We start from the raw sequence: 14631 nt of genomic DNA, 5'->3' as shown, positions 1-14631 counted from the left end.
AAAGACCCTGGGTTAGATGGGGTATAGTTAAATACCCTGGGTTAGAGGGGGTATAGTTAAAGACCCTGGGTTAGAGGGGGTATAGTTAAAGACCATGGGTTTAGAGGGGGTATAGTTAAAGACCATGGGTTAGAGGGGGTATAGTTAAAGACCCTGGGTTAGATGGGGTATAGTTAAATACCCTGGGATAGAGGGGGTATAGTTAAAGACCATGGGTTAGAGGGGGTATAGTTAAAGACCATGGGTTAGAGGGGGTATAGTTAAAGACCCTGGGTTAGATGGGGTATAGTTAAAGACCATGGGTTAGAGGGGGTATAGTTAAAGACCCTGGGTTAGAGGGGGTATAGTTAAAGACCCTGGGTTAGAGGGGGTATAGTTAAAGACCCTGGGTTAGAGGGGGTATAGTTAAAGGCCCTGGGTTAGATGGGGTATAGTTAAAGGCCCTGGGTTAGAGGGGGTATAGTTAAAGGCCCTGGGTTAGATGGGGTATAGTTAGACCCTGGGTTAGAGGGGGTATAGTTAAAAGCCCTGGGTTAGAGGGGGTAGAGTTAAAGACACTGGGTTAGAGGCGGTATAGTTAAAGACCCTGGGTTAGAGGGGGTATAGTTAAAGACCCTGGGTTAGAGGGGGTATAGTTAAAGACCCTGGGTTAGAGGGGGTATAGTTAAAGACCCTGGGTTAGAGGGGGTATAGTTAAAGACCCTGGGTTAGATGGGGTATAGTTAAAGACCCTGGGTTAGATGGGGTATAGTTAAAGACCCTGGGTTAGAGGGGGTATAGTTAAAGACCCTGGGTTAGAGGGGGTATAGTTAAAGACCCTGGGTTAGAGGGGGTATAGTTAAAGACCCTGGGTTAGAGGGGGTATAGTTAAAGACCCTGGGTTAGATGGGGTATAGTTAAATACCCTGGGTTAGAGGGGTATAGTTAAAGACCCTGGGTTAGAGGGGGTATAGTTAAAGACCCTGGGTTAGATGGGGTATAGTTAAATACCCTGCGTTAGAGGGGGTATAGTTAAAGACCCTGGGTTAGAGGGGGTATAGTTAAAGACCCTGGGTTAAGGGGGTATAGTTAAAGGCCCTGTGTTAGAGGGGTATAGTTAAAGACCCTGGGTTAGAGGGGGTATAGTTAAAGACCCTGGGTTAGAGGGGGTATAGTTAAAGACCCTGGGTTAGAGGGGGTATAGTTAAAGACCCTGGGTTAGAGGGGGTATAGTTAAATACCCTGCGTTAGAGGGGGTATAGTTAAAGACCCTGGGTTAGAGGGGGTATAGTTAAAGACCCTGGGTTAGAGGGGGTATAGTTAAAGGCCCTGTGTTAGAGGGGGTATAGTTAAAGAACCTGGGTTAGAGGGGGTATAGTTAAAGACCCTGGGTTAGAGGGGGTATAGTTAAAGACCCTGGGTTAGAGGGGGTATAGTTAAAGACCCTGGGTTAGAGGGGGTATAGTTAAAGATCCTGGGTTAGAGGGGTATAGTTAAAGACCCTGGGTTATAGAGGGGGTATAGTTAAAGACCCTGGGTTAGAGGGGGTATAGTTAAAGACCCTGGGTTAGATGGGGTATAGTTAAAGACCCTGGGTTAGAGGGGGTATAGTTAAAGACCCTGGGTTAGAGGGGGTATAGTTAAAGACCCTGGGTTAGAGGGGGTATAGTTAAAGACCCTGGGTTAGAGGGGGTATAGTTAAAGACCATGGGTTAGAGGGGGTATAGTTAAAGACCCTGGGTTAGAGGGGGTATAGTTAAAGACCATGGGTTAGAGGGGGTATAGTTAAAGACCCTGGGTTAGATGGGGTATAGTTAAAGACCATGGGTTAGAGGGGGTATAGTTAAAGACCCTGGGTTATAGAGGGGGTATAGTTGAAGACCATGGGTTAGAGGGGGTATAGTTAAAGACCCTGTGTTAGAGGGGGTATAGTTAAAGAACCTGGGTTAGAGGGGGTATAGTTAAAGACCCTGGGTTAGAGGGGGTATAGTTAAAGACCCTGGGTTAGAGGGGGTATAGTTAAAGACCCTGGGTTAGAGGGGGTATAGTTAAATACCCTGCGTTAGAGGGGTATAGTTAAAGACCCTGGGTTAGAGGGGTATAGTTAAAGACCCTGGGTTAGAGGGGTATAGTTAAAGGCCCTGTGTTAGAGGGGGTATAGTTAAAGAACCTGGGTTAGAGGGGGTATAGTTAAAGACCCTGGGTTAGAGGGGTATAGTTAAAGACCCTGGGTTAGAGGGGTATAGTTAAAGACCCTGGGTTAGAGGGGTATAGTTAAAGATCCTGGGTTAGAGGGGTATAGTTAAAGACCCTGGGTTATAGAGGGGTATAGTTAAAGACCCTGGGTTAGAGGGGGTATAGTTAAAGACCCTGGGTTAGATGGGGTATAGTTAAAGACCCTGGGTTAGAGGGGTATAGTTAAAGACCCTGGGTTAGAGGGGGTATAGTTAAAGACCCTGGGTTAGAGGGGGTATAGTTAAAGACCCTGGGTTAGAGGGGTATAGTTAAAGACCATGGGTTAGAGGGGTATAGTTAAAGACCCTGGGTTAGAGGGGGGGTATAGTTAAAGACCATGGGTTAGAGGGGGTATAGTTAAAGACCCTGGGTTAGATGGGGTATAGTTAAAGACCATGGGTTAGAGGGGGTATAGTTAAAGACCCTGGGTTATAGAGGGGTATAGTTGAAGTCCCTGGGTTAGAGGGGGTATAGTTAAAGACCCTGGGTTAGAGGCGGTATAGTTAAAGACCCTGGGTTAGAGGGGGTATAGTTAAAGACCCTGGGTTAGATGGGGTATAGTTAAATACCCTGGGTTAGAGGGGGTATAGTTAAAGACCCTGGGTTAGAGGGGGTATAGTTAAAGACCCTGGGTTAGATGGGGTATAGTTAAATACCCTGGGTTAGAGGGGTATAGTTAAAGACCCTGGGTTAGAGGGGGTATAGTTAAAGACCATGGGTTAGAGGGGGTATAGTTAAAGGCCCTGGGTTAGATGGGGTATAGTTAAAGGCCCTGGGTTAGAGGGGGTATAGTTAAAGGCCCTGGGTTAGATGGGGTATAGTTAGACCCTGGGTTAGAGGGGGTATAGTTAAAGACCCTGGGTTAGAGGGGGTATAGTTAAAGACCCTGGGTTAGAGGGGTATAGTTAAAGACCATGGGTTAGAGGGGTATAGTTAAAGACCCTGGGTTAGAGGGGGTATAGTTAAAGACCATGGGTTAGAGGGGGTATAGTTAAAGACCCTGGGTTAGATGGGGTATAGTTAAAGACCATGGGTTAGAGGGGTATAGTTAAAGACCCTGGGTTATAGAGGGGTATAGTTGAAGTCCCTGGGTTAGAGGGGGTATAGTTAAAGACCCTGGGTTAGAGGGGGTATAGTTAAAGACCCTGGGTTAGATGGGGTATAGTTAAATACCCTGGGTTAGAGGGGTATAGTTAAAGACCCTGGGTTAGAGGGGTATAGTTAAAGACCCTGGGTTAGATGGGGTATAGTTAAATACCCTGGGTTAGAGGGGGTATAGTTAAAGACCCTGGGTTAGAGGGGGTATAGTTAAAGACCATGGGTTAGAGGGGGTATAGTTAAAGGCCCTGGGTTAGATGGGGTATAGTTAAAGGCCCTGGGTTAGAGGGGGTATAGTTAAAGGCCCTGGGTTAGATGGGGTATAGTTAGACCCTGGGTTAGAGGGGGTATAGTTAAAGGCCCTGGGTTAGAGGGGGTATAGTTAAAGACACTGGGTTAGAGGGGTATAGTTAAAGACCCTGGGTTAGAGGGGGGTATAAAGACCCTGGGTTAGAGGGGGTATAGTTAAAGACCCTGGGTTAGAGGGGGTATAGTTAAAGACCCTGGGTTAGATGGGGTATAGTTAAATACCCTGGGTTAGAGGGGGTATAGTTAAAGACCCTGGGTTAGAGGGGGTATAGTTAAAGACCATGGGTTAGAGGGGTATAGTTAAAGACCATGGGTTAGAGGGGGTATAGTTAAAGACCCTGGGTTATAGAGGGGGTATAGTTGAAGTCCCTGGGTTAGAGGGGGTATAGTTAAAGATCCTGGGTTAGAGGGGTATAGTTAAAGACCCTGGGTTAGAGAGGGGTATAGTTAAAGACCCTGGGTTAGAGGGGTATAGTTAAAGACCCTGGGTTAGATGGGGTATAGTTAAAGACCCTGGGTTAGAGGGGGTATAGTTAAAGACCATGGGTTAGAGGGGGTATAGTTAAAGACCATGGGTTAGAGGGGGTATAGTTAAAGACCCTGGGTTAGATGGGGTATAGTTAAAGACCATGGGTTAGAGGGGGTATAGTTAAAGACCCTGGGTTATAGAGGGGTATAGTTGAAGTCCCTGGGTTAGAGGGGGTATAGTTAAAGACCCTGGGTTAGAGGGGTATAGTTAAAGACCCTGGGTTAGATGGGGTATAGTTAAATACCCTGGGTTAGAGGGGTATAGTTAAAGACCCTGGGTTAGATGGGGTATAGTTAAAGACCCTGGGTTAGAGGGGATATAGTTAAAGACCCTGGGTTAGAGGGGGTATAGTTAAAGACCATGGGTTAGAGGGGTATAGTTAAAGGCCCTGGGTTAGATGGGGTATAGTTAAAGGCCCTGGGTTAGAGGGGGTATAGTTAAAGGCCCTGGGTTAGATGGGGTATAGTTAGACCCTGGGTTAGAGGGGTATAGTTAAAGGCCCTGGGTTAGAGGGGGTATAGTTAAAGACACTGGGTTAGAGGGGTATAGTTAAAGACCCTGGGTTAGAGGGGGTATAGTTAAAGACCCTGGGTTAGAGGGGTATAGTTAAAGACCCTGGGTTAGAGGGGGTATAGTTAAAGACCCTGGGTTAGATGGGGTATAGTTAAATACCCTGGGTTAGAGGGGGTATAGTTAAAGACCCTGGGTTAGAGGGGGTATAGTTAAAGACCCTGGGTTAGATGGGGTATAGTTAAATACCCTGCGTTAGAGGGGGTATAGTTAAAGACCCTGGGTTAGAGGGGGTATAGTTAAAGACCCTGGGTTAGAGGGGGTATAGTTAAAGGCCCTGTGTTAGAGGGGGTATAGTTAAAGAACCTGGGTTAGAGGGGGTATAGTTAAAGACCCTGGGTTAGAGGGGGTATAGTTAAAGACCCTGGGTTAGAGGGGTATAGTTAAAGACCCTGGGTTAGAGGGGTATAGTTAAAGATCCTGGGTTAGAGGGGTATAGTTAAAGACCCTGGGTTATAGAGGGGGTATAGTTAAAGACCCTGGGTTAGAGGGGGTATAGTTAAAGACCCTGGGTTAGATGGGGTATAGTTAAAGACCCTGGGTTAGAGGGGGTATAGTTAAAGACCCTGGGTTAGAGGGGGTATAGTTAAAGACCCTGGGTTAGAGGGGGTATAGTTAAAGGCCCTGTGTTAGAGGGGTATAGTTAAAGACCCTGGGTTAGAGGGGGTATAGTTAAAGACCATGGGTTAGAGGGGGTATAGTTAAAGACCCTGGGTTAGAGGGGGTATAGTTAAAGACCCTGGGTTAGAGGGGGTATAGTTAAAGATCCTGGGTTAGAGGGTATAGTTAAAGACCCTGGGTTATAGAGGGGGTATAGTTAAAGACCCTGGGTTAGAGGGGTATAGTTAAAGACCCTGGGTTAGAGGGGGTATAGTTAAAGACCCTGGGTTAGAGGGGGTATAGTTAAAGACCCTGGGTTAGAGGGGTATAGTTAAAGACCCTGGGTTAGAGGGGGTATAGTTAAAGACCCTGGGTTAGAGGGGGTATAGTTAAAGACCATGGGTTAGAGGGGGTATAGTTAAAGACCCTGGGTTATAGAGGGGGTATAGTTGAAGTCCCTGGGTTAGAGGGGGTATAGTTAAAGACCCTGGGTTAGAGGGGGTATAGTTAAAGACCCTGGGTTAGAGGGGGTATAGTTAAAGACCCTGGGTTAGAGTACACCTTAGCCAAATACATTTGAACTCAGTTTTTTTTTTACAATTCCTAACATTTAATCCTAGTAACAAATTCCCTGTCTTAGGTCACTTAGGATCACCACTTTATTGTAAGAATGTGAAATGTCAGAATAATAGTAGAGAGAATGATTTATTCAGATATTATTTCTTTCATCACATTCCCAATGGGTCAGAAGTTTACATACACTCAATTAGTATTTGGTAGCATTGCCTTTACACTGTTTAACTTGGGTCAAACGTTTCAGGTAGCCTTCCACAAGCTTCCCACAATAAGTTGGGTGAATTTTGGCCCATTCCACACGCTTTTTCAGTTCTGCACACAATTTTCTATAGGATTGAGGTCAGGGCTTTGTGATGGCAACTCCAATACCTTGACTTTGTTGTCCTTAAGCCATTTTCCATCAACTTTGGAAGTATGCTTGGGGTCATTGTCCATTTGGAAGACCCATTTGCGACCAAGCTTTAAGTTCCTGACTGAATTCTTGAGATGTTGCTTCAATATATCCACAAAATTTCCATTCTCATGATGCAATCTATTTTGTGAAGTGCACCAGTCCCTCCTGCAGCAAAGTACCCCCACAGCATGATGCTGCCACTCCCGTGCTTCATGGTTGGGATGGTGTTCTTCGGCTTGCAAGCTTCCCACTTTTTCATCCAAACATAACGATGGTCGTTATGGCCAAACAGTTCTATTTTTGTTTCATCAGGCCAGAGGACATATCTCCAAAAAGTACGATCTTTGTCCCCATGTGCAATTGCAAACCGTAGTCTGGCTTTTTTATGGAGGTTTTGGAGCAGTAGCTTTTTTTCCTTGCTGAGAGGCCTTTCAGGTTATGTCGATATAGGACTAATTTTACTGTGGATATAGATACTTTTGTACCGGTTTCCTCCAGAATCTTCACAAGGTCCTTTGCTGTTGTTCTGGGATTGATTTGCACTTTTCGCAACAAAGTACGTTCATCTCTAGGAGGCAGAAAGTGTCTCCTTCCTGAGCGGTATGACGGCTGCATGGTCCCATGGTGTTTATACTTCCGTACTATTGCTTGAACAGATGAACTTGGTATCTTCAGGTGTTTGGAAATTGTTCCCAAGGATGAACCAGACTGGTGGAGGTCTCCATTTTTTTTCTGAGGTCTTGGCTGATTTCTATTGATTTTCCCATGATGTCAAGCAAAGAGGCACTGAGTTTGAAGGTAGGCCTTGAAATACATCCACAGGTACACCTCCAATTGACTCAAATGATGTCATCTAGCATATCAGAAGCTTCTAAAGCCATGACATAATTTTCTGGAATTTTCCAAGCTGTTTAAAGGCACAGTCAACTTAGTGTATGTAAACTTCTGACCCACTGGAATTGTCATACAGTGAATTATAAGTGAAATAATCTGTCAGTAAACAATTGTTGGAAAAATTAAGTGTTTCATGCACAAAGTAAATGTCCTAACTGACTTGCCAAATCTATAGTTTGGTAACAAGAAATTTGTGGAGTGGGTTGAAAAACAAGTTTTAATGACTCCAACCTAAGTGTATGTAAACTTCAGATTCCAACTGTACATTCTGTTACCATGGAAAAAACAAAAATACAATGGCTACATCAAGAGAGATACATTTTGTTACCATGGAAATAAAGAAAACTATGGCTACATCGAGAGATACATTCTGTTACCATGGAAATAAACAGGAAGTAAATACATGATATATTCCAGTCATTCATCATAAGCTCTTATCCAGCACAACTCACAGTAGTTAGTGATACATTTTAGTACTTGTCCCCTGTGGGAGTCAAACCCACAACCCTGATGTTGCTAACCCCTTGCTCTACCAACTGAGCCACAGGGGAATAGAGACAGTGATGAGGAATACTAATTATCAGTAGAAAGATGTCTTACCTGCACCACACACACACCAATGACAGTGTGGTTGAGCAGGGCACTACACTGCTCCAGGGCCTGTGGTCGACACTGTGCTCCAAGTATAAGTGGGATGTATGAGAGATAAATATGTTGGCATCTCATCCCCTTCAGACCACTAATGAAACTCAGACACAACTTCCCAGTAAAGGGTTTAACATACAGATGTAGCATAGCATCCCCTTCAGACCACTTAGTGTTCCATTACATCAGTGTTCCATTACATCAGTGTTCCATTACATCAGTAAATTACTGGTAAAGTCAAAGGTAACACACCCAAGTGCTCCTGAGTGGTGCAGCGGTCTAAGGCACAGCATCTCAGAGTTAGAGGTGTCACTACAGACCCTGGTTCGTTCCCAGGCTGTATCTCAACAGAAACAATAACGATCGGGAAAGGCAACACAATTGGCCCAGCATCGTCTGGGTTCGGGGAGGGTTTGGCCCAGCATCATCTGGGTTAGGGGAGGGTTTGGCCCAGCATCATCTGGGTTAGAGGAGGGTTGGGCCGGGGAAGGAAGTCATTGCAAAATAAGAATTTGTTCTTAACTGACTTGTCTAGTTAAATAAAGGTTAAATAAACACAAAAGAATAGATTGAATCATCATGTTGTGTTTGACACAGGGACACTGAAGAGGAGTCATACCCTGGATAGAGAGGTTAACACACTAGAGAGATATTCATACCAAACACCCTGGATAGAGAGGTTTACACACTAGAGAGATATTCATACCAAACACCCTGGATAGAGAGGTTAACACACTAGAGAGATATTCATACCAAACACCCTGGATAGAGAGGTTAACACACTAGAGAGATATTCATACCAAACACCCTGGATAGAGAGGTTAACACACTAGAGAGATATTCATACCAAACACCCTGGATAGAGAGGTTAACACACTAGAGAGATATTCATACCAAACACCCTGGATGAGAGGTTAACACACTAGAGAGATATTCATACCAAACACCCTGGATAGAGAGGTTTACACACTAGAGAGATATTCATACCAAACACCCTGGATAGAGAGGTTAACACACTAGAGAGATATTCATACCAAACACCCTGGATAGAGAGGTTTACACACTAGAGAGATATTCATACCAAACACCCTGGATAGAGGTTTACACACTAGAGAGATATTCATACCAAACACCCTGGATAGAGAGGTTTACACACTAGAGAGATATTCATACCAAACACCCTGGATAGAGAGGTTTACACACTAGAGAGATATTCATACCAAACACCCTGGATAGAGAGGTTAACACACTAGAGAGATATTCATACCAAACACCCTGGATAGAGAGGTTTACACACTAGAGAGATATTCATACCAAACACCCTGGATAGAGAGGTTAACACACTAGAGAGATATTCATACCAAACACCCTGGATAGAGAGGTTTACACACTAGAGAGATATTCATACCAAACACCCTGGATAGAGAGGTTAACACACTAGAGAGATATTTTACATTGTTGCTCCAGTGTGTCTTACTGAACATGACACTGATTAGAGTGAAACATCATGTTGTGTTTGACACAGGGACCACCTGACAAAGGGACGCTGAGGCGTCACGACCCCAAAGATGAAACCCTGGATAGAGGGGCTCAGTGAATGTGGTGTGGAATGTGTACAGGTGGGTCAGTGTGTCCGAGGAGACTATGTAGAAGGACAGAGTGCCGGCTGGCCAGTCCAGATACACTCCTACTCTGTGGGAGTTGGAGAGGTGGATGTCTATGGTAGTGGAATTCTTATTGTGCCAGGCAGAGTAACTGTTGTCAGAGCAGCGCAGACTCCAGGACTTGTCATTCCATCCAAGCCAACAGTCATCACCCCTTCTCTCCTGCTGATTCCTTTATATGTCACTCCTATATCAACCCTTCTCCCTTTCCACTCTTCCTCTCCTCCCACTCCACTCTACCTCCCAGTAACAGCGCCCAGTCAGACTCTCTCTACACAGCACCCCTCCACAGTGCTCAAATCTCTGGGTGATCAGGATACGGATGGTACTTCCCCATATGTGTCACCTTTTTGTTCCCCTTAGACAGAAAGCAGTATCTGAATACTGTGTTTGGATCCAATGTGAGATCACAGGCATCTGATGGATGAAACCAGACACAATATTAGAAATCATCATCATTCACATTAGAATGTTAACTCACTTTTCACTAATTCATTTAACGTAGATGTTTATAGGTATCAAAAGGAGAAGTTAAGGTAACTTGAGACTTGTTGAATGATCACACACACACACACACACACACACACACACACACACACACACACACACACACACACACACACACACACACACACACACACACACACACACACACACACACACACACACACTGTCAAATCAACTCTTTGTAAACGTTGGTGTCCCTGATTTCTGCTTCTGTAGAACTACAGCTGATATTTAATGTGACCAAGTAAGTAATGATGGTGGTCTTTGACTTTGACTTAACTTGAATTAAGACTTATTCTTAGTCATATTCTTCACAGCAGTCAACACTCACATTTTCTAAGCCCAGGTTTCATTCTGTTCTCTCCACCATGTTCCACACTGTAGTGGTAAGCAGAAGAACAGACAGTCATTGAGTGAAACACCTGAACTCACACACACACACACACACACACACACACACACACACACACACACACACACACACACACCTTTGTCCAAGTGGTGGTCAGAATGTTTGTCTTAACTAGCCTGATAAGTCCACCATGAATACATGAACATTATATGAACATAAACCAAAGCCATAAACCCTACATACATGTTTCATATTAGGTGACAGAACAGAATGTCACCTTTTATTTCAGGGTATTCATACATATCATATCTGTTTAACCATTTAGAAATGAAAGCACTTTGTGTATATAGTTCTCCCATTTGAACAAGTCCTAATTATTTGGACAAATTCACTTATATTGTATTAAAGTAGTCATAAGTTTAGTATTTGGTCCCATATTCCATGAATGCAGTGATTACATCAAGATTGTGATTCTACTAACTTGTTGAATTAATTAGCAGTTTGTCTTGGTTGTGTTTTAGATGTTTTCCTCATAGAAACTGAATGGTGAATAATGTCCTGTCATTTTGGAGTCACTTCACTTGTATTGTCAGTAAGAATAGAAGATGTTTCTGAACACTTCTACATTCATGTGGATGCTACTATGATTATGAATAATAATGAATGAATCGAGAATAATGATGAATGAGAAAGTTACAGAGGTACAAAGATCAGACCCCCTCTGTTGGTAATGGTGAGAGGTTAGCATGTTTTGTTGTAGCCTCTGTTATTGGTAATGGTGAGAGGTTAGCATGTTTTGTTGTAGCCTCTGTTATTGGTAATGGTGAGAGGTTAGCATGTTTTGTTGGAGCCTCTGTTATTGGTAATGGTTAGAGGTTAGCATGTTTTGTTGTAGCCTCTGTTATTGGTAATGGTGAGAGGTTAGTATGTTTTGTTGTAGCCTCTGTTATTGGTAATGGTGAGAGGTTAGCATGTTTTGTTGTAGTCTCTGTTATTGGTAATGGTGAGAGGTTAGCATGTTTTGTTGTATCCTCTGTTATTGGTAATGGTGAGAGGTTAGTATGTTTTGTTGTAGTCTCTGTTATTGGTAATGGTGAGAGGTTAGTATGTTTTGTTGTATCCTCTGTTATTGGTAATGGTGAGAGGTTAGTATGTTTTGTTGTAGTCTCTGTTATTGGTAATGGTGAGAGGTTAGCATGTTTTGTTGTAGCCTCTGTTATTGGTAATGGTGAGAGGTTAGCATGTTTTGTTGTAGTCTCTGTTATTGGTAATGGTGAGAGGTTAGCATGTTTTGTTGTAGCCTGTGTTATTGGTAATGGTGAGAGGTTAGTATGTTTTGTTGTAGCCTCTGTTATTGGTAATGGTGAGAGGTTAGTATGTTTTGTTGTAGCCTCTGTTATTGGTAATGGTGAGAGGTTAGTATGTTTTGTTGTAGTCTCTGTTATTGGTAATGGTGAGAGGTTAGTATGTTTTGTTGTAGCCTCTGTTATTGGTAATGGTGAGAGGTTAGCATGTTTTGTTGTAGCCTCTGTTATTGGTAATGGTGAGAGGTTAGCATGTTTTGTTGGAGCCTCTGTTATTGGTAATGGTTAGAGGTTAGTATGTTTTGTTGTAGCCTCTGTTATTGGTAATGGTGAGAGGTTAGCATGTTTTGTTATAGCCTCTGTTATTGGTAATGGTGAGAGGTTAGTATGTTTTGTTGTAGCCTCTGTTATTGGTAATGGTGAGAGGTTAGCATGTTTTGTTGTAGCCTCTGTTATTGGTAATGGTGAGAGGTTAGTATGTTTTGTTATAGCCTCTGTTATTGGTAATGGTGAGAGGTTAGTATGTTTTGTTGTAGCCTCTGTTATTGGTAATGGTGAGAGGTTAGTATGTTTTGTTGTAGCCTCTGTTATTGGTAATGGTGAGAGGTTAGCATGTTTTGTTGTAGCCTCTGTTATTGGTAATGGTGAGAGGTTAGTATGTTTTGTTATAGCCTCTGTTATTGGTAATGGTGAGAGGTTAGCATGTTTTGTTGTAGTCTCTGTTATTGGTAATGGTGAGAGGTTAGCATGTTTTGTTGTAGTCTCTGTTATTGGTAATGGTGAGAGGTTAGCATGTTTTGTTGTAGTCTCTGTTATTGGTAATGGTGAGAGGTTAGCATGTTTTGTTGTAGCCTCTGTTATTGGTAATGGTGAGAGGTTAGCATGTTTTGTTGGAGCCTCTGTTATTGGTAATGGTTAGAGGTTAGTATGTTTTGTTGTAGCCTCTGTTATTGGTAATGGTGAGAGGTTAGCATGTTTTGTTATAGCCTCTGTTATTGGTAATGGTGAGAGGTTAGTATGTTTTGTTGTAGCCTCTGTTATTAGGTTTTGTTGTAGCCTCTGTTATTGGTAATGGTGAGAGGTTAGTATGTTTTGTTATAGCCTAGGTGAGAGGTTAGTATGTTTTTGTTGTAGCCTCTGTTATTGGTAATGGTGAGAGGTTAGTATGTTTTGTTGTAGCCTCTGTTATTGGTAATGGTGAGAGGTTAGCATGTTTTGTTGTAGCCTCTGTTATTGGTAATGGTGAGAGGTTAGTATGTTTTGTTATAGCCTCTGTTATTGGTAATGGTGAGAGGTTAGCATGTTTTGTTATAGCCTCTGTTATTGGTAATGGTGAGAGGTTAGTATGTTTTGTTGTAGCCTCTGTTATTGGTAATGGTGAGAGGTTAGCATGTTTTGTTGTAGCCTCTGTTATTGGTAATGGTGAGAGGTTAGTATGTTTTGTTGTCTCTGTTATTGGTAATGGTGAGAGGTTAGTATGTTTTGTTGTCTCTGTTATTGGTAATGGTGAGAGGTTAGCATGTTTTGTTGTAGCCTCTGTTATTGGTAATGGTGAGAGGTTAGCATGTTTTGTTGTAGCCTCTGTTATTGGTAATGGTGAGAGGTTAGCATGTTTTGTTGTAGCCTCTGTTATTGGTAATGGTGAGAGGTTAGCATGTTTTGTTGTAGTCTCTGTTATTGGTAATGGTGAGAGGTTAGCATGTTTTGTTGTAGCCTCTGTTATTGGTAATGGTGAGAGGTTAGCATGTTTTGTTGTAGCCTCTGTTATTGGTAATGGTGAGAGGTTAGCATGTTTTGTTGTAGTCTCTGTCACTTCGTCATTCATATCTCAGGGACAGAGACTATAAGGAGTACCAGTCCTGAGTCAATGTGCAGGGTACCAGGTAGTTGAGGTAATAATGAGACTATAAGGAGAACCAGTCCTGAGTCAATGTGCAGGGTACCAGGTAGTTGAGGTAATAATGAGACTATAAGGAGTACCAGTACTGAGTCAATGTGCAGGGTACCAGGTAGTTGAGGTAATAATGAGACTATAAGGAGTACCAGTACTGAGTCAATGTGCAGGGTACCAGGTAGTTGAGGTCATGATGAGACTATAAGGAGTACCAGTACTGAGTCAATGTGCAGGGTACCAGGTAGTTGAGGTAATAATGAGACTATAAGGAGTACCAGTACTGAGTCAATGTGCAGGGTACCAGGTAGTTGAGGTAATAATGAGACCATAAGGAGAACCAGTACTGAGTCAATGTGCAGGGTACCAGGTAGTTGTATATAGTTACAGTATATAGAATGTAGTATATAGTATATAGTTACATTATATAGAATGTAGTATATAGTATATAGTTACAGTATATAGAATGTAGTATATAGTATATAGTTACAGTATATAGAATGTAGTATATAGTATATAGTTACAGTATATAGAATGTAGTATATAGTATATAGTTACAGTATATAGAATGTAGTATATAGTATATAGTTACAGTATATAGTATGTAGTACATAGTATATAGTTACAGTGTATAGAATGTAGTATATAGTTACAGTATATAGAATGTAGTATATAGTATATAGTTACAGTATATAGAATGTAGTATATAGTATATAGTTACAGTATATAGAATGTAGTATATAGTATATAGTTACAGTATATAGAATGTAGTATATAGTATATAGTTACAGTATATAGAATGTAGTATATAGTATATAGTTACAGTATATAGAATGTAGTATATAGTATATAGTTACAGTATATAGAATGCAGTATATAGTATATAGTTACAGTATATAGAATGTAGTATATAGTATATAGTTACAGTATGTAGAATGTAGTATATAGTATATAGTTACAGTATATAGAATGTAGTATATAGTATATAGTTGCAGTATGTAGAATGTAGTATATAGTATATAGTTGCAGTATATAGAATGTAGTATATAGTACATAGTTGCAGTATATAGAATGTAGTATATAG

This window comes from Oncorhynchus nerka, unplaced genomic scaffold (genome assembly GCF_034236695.1).
Source record: "Oncorhynchus nerka isolate Pitt River unplaced genomic scaffold, Oner_Uvic_2.0 unplaced_scaffold_1003, whole genome shotgun sequence".
Classification (NCBI taxonomy): domain Eukaryota; kingdom Metazoa; phylum Chordata; class Actinopteri; order Salmoniformes; family Salmonidae; genus Oncorhynchus; species Oncorhynchus nerka.
This window is presented reverse-complemented; position numbering follows the sequence as displayed.